At 28.8% G+C, this 6,252-nt stretch overlaps 1 long non-coding RNA gene across 1 annotated transcript; it reads right to left on the bottom strand.

The window, feature by feature from the left end:
- Positions 1-1,621: 1,621 nt before the first annotated feature.
- On the bottom strand, positions 1,622-5,019 carry LOC107059541 (uncharacterized). The gene is made up of 3 exons (XR_001472713.1): positions 4,356-5,019; positions 3,875-3,992; positions 1,622-2,235 (listed from the first exon to the last, which is right to left on the bottom strand). It is a non-coding gene; the product is annotated as an uncharacterized lncRNA (long non-coding RNA).
- Between the last annotated feature and the right edge of the window lie 1,233 nt (positions 5,020-6,252).

Raw genomic sequence — 6,252 nt, 5'->3', positions numbered from 1 at the left:
GAATTACGAATAGTTTGAACAATTGTAGACCATTTAAAATTGTGCATTCTTTATAGTGAAAATTAGTAATAAAATCAAATTATATTAAATTGACAAAAAAAAATTAAAAAATTGAAATATTATTAATTCGAATGAAAGTAGTAAATATTAAATAATGGAGTATATATTTTTAAAAATATTATATTACATTTAAAAAGAATTACAAATATTAGAGATTTAATTCATAGCATTTTATGAAAAATAATATGTTAATTACAAAATAATAGAAAAAATAATAAAATAATGAAAAAGTGAAATAGAGAGTGTGAATAGTAGTTCTTCAAATTCGGAGAACTACTATTCAACTCTCTATATATGGAGAATAAAGAGTGAAATGGAGGGTGGTTGGAAAGCTCATTCTCTATTTTTACTCTCCAAATATAGAGAATGGAGAGTAAAATAGAGTGGGATTGAAGATGGTCTAACTCCAACTCAATTCTCTATTTCACTCTCTAAAAAAGAATCTTTTTATCTCTCCTTAATATTATATTATTATTTCTATTTAATTCTTATTTTCTTATTTCATAATATAAATCCTTTAATTTTTTCCCCAAATAATTACTTTATAACAATTTTCATGTGATAAATTTTTTTATTTTTTTCAAATTTTTTATTTAATATAAAATTATATTCCATTCTAAATTTTTAAATAACATAAATTGCAAGAAAATATAATATAATATACAAATTAATGCACAAATTCAAATAAAAGTGAAATACAATTGCATAAACATTACATAACACACAATTTTCAAAATTATTATGTTGCTCCCATAAATGCTCTATTAATGCATTACGGCATTCAAAATGAGCATTTTTATCCTCAATTTTCAAAATTAAAAATTTCATCTTATCATTTTATTTTTGTGTATTCTTTATAGTGAAACTTAATAATAAAATCAAGTTATATTATTGACGAAAATTTAAAAAAAAAATATTAATTCGAGATTAAAGTAGTACATATTAAATTTTTTTAAATATTATATTACAATTAAGAAGAATCATGAATATTATATATTTAATTAATGACATTATATGTAAAATAATATGTTAATTAGAAAGTAATAAAAATAATAATAAAATAATGAAAAAGTGAAATAGAGATTGTGAATAGTAGTTCTCCAAATTTTGAGAACTACTATTCAACTCTCTAAATTTGAAGAATAGAGAGTGATATGGAGGTGGGTTGGAGTGTTCATTTTCTATTTTACTCTCCAAATATAGACAATAGAGAGTAAAATAGAGGTGGATTGGAGATGGTCTAAGGGCAACTATGTATGTACCTAAAGTTGGATGGTAAGGACAAATATATCAAAAAAGTATGGCGAGGTAAATATAACCTTTTTCTAAGAGTACAAGGAAAAATATGACCATTTTCCGTTATGATAAAAATCACACTCTATAATAATATGTCTTTTTATTTTTAGAAAATCAAACAATAACTTACATGTTCTAATATGCAACCTCACCAGAGAAAGAAGGAAAAGTTACTTTAATTAATGACAGTATACTTGTGGCAACTACAACAAATAAAGTCTACAATAATAATATTAGATATATTTAAGTATTATGGAGTTGTTAATATAAATATATATAGACCCTACTTTTTCTAATCCTGAATTTCTGGACCAGACATCATAATTTTCACAACTCAATGACAGTAATCTTAGTGTCATCATGTCATTACAAATTTGCAGTTCGCAGCACATTCTAGAGTTCCTTTTTCTCTTCTTCTTCGACTTCCAACCAACTGAAATGTGATAAATCACTTCAAGATGTCGTTACTTAATTTTAATCTATAATGATTCCACAAAAAATATTACTACAGTTTAATCAATTAAGGCAGGTAAAAAATAATATATTACAATCAGATTATGAACTTACAATACTTGACAAGAAAAAATCCCTTCATAAGGAATGATAACACTATCTTTTTCATTTACCAAAGTCAATCTACAAAAATGTAGTACTTTGGAAAGAACCAACAACAAAGAACCGAGACCTACTCTTCGCATATCAACAATGACAAATATAAAACCCCTGAAATTGAAACCAAAAACACTCTGTAACTTACTTAGTGTATATACAACTCACTACACAAATTGAGTCATCATAATCAGCATCCTTGAATGAAACAAATGGTATCAGAAGTTCCAGCTACAGTCACCTCCTTAAAGCACCATAGTTCCTAGTTACCTGCAAAGAACATTAGTTATGCACGCCATGTCCAAATTAGAAAACCAACCTTTGTAAGGTGAGGTAAAATGCACAACTCTTAGTGAAGCAGAGACATTTAAGTGTCTTCCTTTGTGTAATTTTCCTAATTATTTTGCACCTCTCCTCAACATCATAATTCTTGAATATGTATCCCCAATATTAGATTGCAGAAGCATATTCTTGACCGAGTTTCTCATTAATATAATTAAAAAGACAAAACTATAAAGAAGGCAACATAATTATAAGCACACTCAAGAAGAAACAAAGAACAAATTTCAACTTCAACGTGATAACATATTTCATGGAGAAGAAATAAGTTTCAAATTTTATTTGTCATATTATAAGGATTGCCTTTAAAGCATCTATATAATGTTCAAAATTCCAATTTTAATAGCATGGGTTAGCTGAAACAGAGAGTACGAGAACAATTATATAGACAAAAAATTTAAAGAGAGAAAAAACTGGGAGCGAAAAAGAGCACAAGAGAGAGAGAGATGAGGGAGAACGAACTCACGAGACGGTGACAAATAGAAATAGATTGAAAGAAAATTTTTCTGACTCATGATTTAGTTATTATATAATACATAGATTCCATTATGTGAGTAAACTTTCATGTTGGCTAGGCAAAATATACCGACAAAGAATGCATCAAACATAAAAGCATATAGGATGAAGAAATGAAAATCACAGGTTGAAGGAGAAAACAAATTATATCTTGAAATTATTATACTCATAAATGTTAGGTACTCTTAGTCCATCGCCTGCAATTAGTAAAAATGAAATCAAACTTGGACCCATCTAATAATATTTACATCACACTGATTGAAATTCAATCTTAAAAATACCAAAATATGAAGAAAGTACACATAAATTAATAATTATTTGTACAAAACTTTGCAAGAATTTAGAGAAAATAGACCTGTCCACCAAGGAAAAACACCAACAATAACAAAGAGAGATTACAACGAACTTCAAATTCTAATGCATATTTTTTGAAGTGCCACTACAATATCAATGCTTAATGTAATCCAATCAATGTCAAGTAGCAGAGACTATCTCACAAGTCATTAAATTAATTATAAAATCATCAAATTTCTTTTCCTTCTCAATTTCTGTGATGACTACCGCAGAGCAACAAAGTTAAGTTTTCTAGAAATTTCAATAAAATCTCTAGATGCAAGAAATATATCCTAAAACACTAAATTGAAAATTATCCTTTCATTCACCTCTCTCTTTATGCCTTTGAAATAAAACACTTAAAACAACTTAACAATTTCTCCTATTACACGACTTTAGTCTAGCATTTTTGGTGTTTAATTCTTCGCCTAAAATTAGATGTGTTTGCGTGTTAGTATAGAGATTAGATTAAATTTTGAATGGAAATCTTGAAGTTGTGGACTCCCTTAATGCGTATAGCTGAAAAGAGCAACAAAGTCTGCATTGTAGCATCTAGAAGGGTTCACTTATAGTTATTCAAGTACTTATACTTTCCATCCCTAGTCGATCTTAAAATATATCAATCTGTTGTCACACTTATACAACCTAGATGTGTATAATATGTAGTACTAATTAATAATCTGATTGTAACTTTTTGAAATACTATACTATCAAGACTCACCATTAAGTAGTTTGAGATCATGCCACATATAAATGTTGTCCCATAATTTCTATCAATTTCATATGGTGGGCTCTTTACACACATATGCGATTGAAGCTCTAATAATCATCCAGCTTTGCTACACAATCATAAAAAAAGTAAAAGAGAGTTAGAACAAGCAAATTATTCCGAATATTCTTTAAACATAAATTGTGTTTTAGTAATGTCAAATGTTGGAAAATTTAATCACCTCCTTTGAATTACTACACTAAGGGGTCGTTCCATGGGATTGGTTATCCCACCCTTTACATATGATAACTTATTCCATAATTTTAGTACAAATGATGGGATAAATAATCTCACAACTAACTAATACCCCTAACATATGCAAAATAAAACGGTCTTACATTTCACCTCGAAATATTAACCCTTATACCAAACGACCTCTAAGTTCATCTAATATAAAACACTCTCAAATTTATGCTTAGTTAAATTAGTGTACCTTAGAAAGTAACTCGTTGAGCTCCCTTCAACTTTGCGCTTTGCGGAGTAGGCACCATCAGAGATATTGACGATTGTCCAGACATTCAAAATTTCTTTTTTCTTCTCAAATTGTGTTAAGTTAATAAAAAAACAATTGAGTTTATTTTTATAGCAATTCCAATAAAACTTGTAGAATCAAGTTAGATCCTAAAGCAGTAAAATGAAGTTGGTCTTTTCCTTTACCTCTTTTAAGATCTTCTTGTCCTCATTCATCTAATAAATAGAGAAGCTTCGTGTCTATCGGTAGGCATTTGAGACTCTAATGTTGGAACATAAGAAGAAATTGGAACCTAAAAATTTGATTAACTATGATTGTATACCGAATCAAAAAATAATAATATGAAAAGCTTCGAAATCCACCATTGTTGAAGCTTGCGTCTTAGATTGTGATTTCCCAATTTGGAATTTTTGTGGGTGATGTGCAACAACAATAATAAAAAATAACAAAATACTTCAGCTGATTTGAGTCAGCAAAAGTAGAAGTTGTCAAGTAAGTTGAGTTCATTCATGACAAATAAAACTCAAACAACTAAATATATAAAGAACAATAGAGAAGAAAGAAGACAGTAACAAGTAGGAAACAATTTGACGTTAAGACAATTTGCACAAAGATTGAGAGAGAATTTTACCTCAAGTTCTAAGAAATCTTGAAACTCTGAAGAGAATTGAATGAGTACTTCAATAGTTTTTCTCTCACAATTCATACTCTAGAAATTCATCTCGTGTGTGTCGAATTGAGGAGATCCGGAATGCAGTAGAAAAAAAAAGAAAGAGATGCTTCTAGATTTTTATTTTTAACATGAAACTACTGATAAGTCAATTACTCTTTTGCCCTTGAATGTAGTCGACTTCATGTTTCTGTATAATAGAAAAGAAATATATATATATTATTTTATTACCCTTATATATAAGCTTGTAAGATTGGGACGAACACAACATCATACGGTAGTATAAATAGGAGTATAAAGTGTACTGTGCAACCTTTAAATTTTAGGTTTGTCTGGCCCGATTTTATTGGCTATAGTCACTTTATACCCACATGGAAAGAACTAAAAGTAGCTCCCCCTTTTCATCAAAACATATTCTCCATTCCTCTCTCTCTCTTTTCACGCTTCAAACTGGTGAGTATTTGCCCCTTTTCATCTATTTTTTCTCTTCAAAGATTTATGTTTATTCTATAATATAATCCTGAAATACCTACTTTTATCCTTCAATTCCTAATGGGTATTTGTTTCCGGTTCTTGGGGTCTTTTTTATTAGATTTTCTGATTTCTGAATGTGTTATTGTAGGATTTACTTCTTGCATGTTCCTAAATTGGTTTAAACTACTCATGGATGCTTGAAATTGGTTTTGCCCTTCTTATTCTTCTCACTTATCTCTTTATTCTTTTGCAAGTTTACATTTTTGATAGTCATAATTTGTAGGGTATTTTGTTTCCATTTCTTTTATTATGCATTTTCTGCTTTTTCAGTAGTTTATTGTAGAATTTTGTAATGTCAAGTTCCTAATTAGATTTTATTTACTCATGTATGTTTCCAAATTATTTTTTTAATGTACAGAAATCCCCCACCTTAATTTGTTTACTGTCATTAGTTTGAAGCAAACACTAATTGAGTCTCTATGTGCTCTGTTTCAGATTCATCTTTCTCACTCTCCCTTCATATTAGCCATCTCCATGCAGAGAACCCACAATTTCTTCAATTTCTTGCAACCATGGCTGCCGTATCGACACTTCAAAGCTTAACCATCACTTCTCTTCATCAAGGTTTGATTTTAACCCATTATTTTGTAAAAAACTACCTTAAATTTGATGTTTTTAGCTGTGAGCTTTGTTCGTTTTTTTCAAAGTTAAATA

Source organism: Solanum tuberosum, unplaced genomic scaffold, assembly GCF_000226075.1.
Source record: "Solanum tuberosum cultivar DM 1-3 516 R44 unplaced genomic scaffold, SolTub_3.0 scf00025, whole genome shotgun sequence".
NCBI classification, from domain to species: domain Eukaryota; kingdom Viridiplantae; phylum Streptophyta; class Magnoliopsida; order Solanales; family Solanaceae; genus Solanum; species Solanum tuberosum.
Note: the sequence above shows the minus strand (reverse complement) of the source record. Positions and strands in the feature narration are given on the sequence as shown.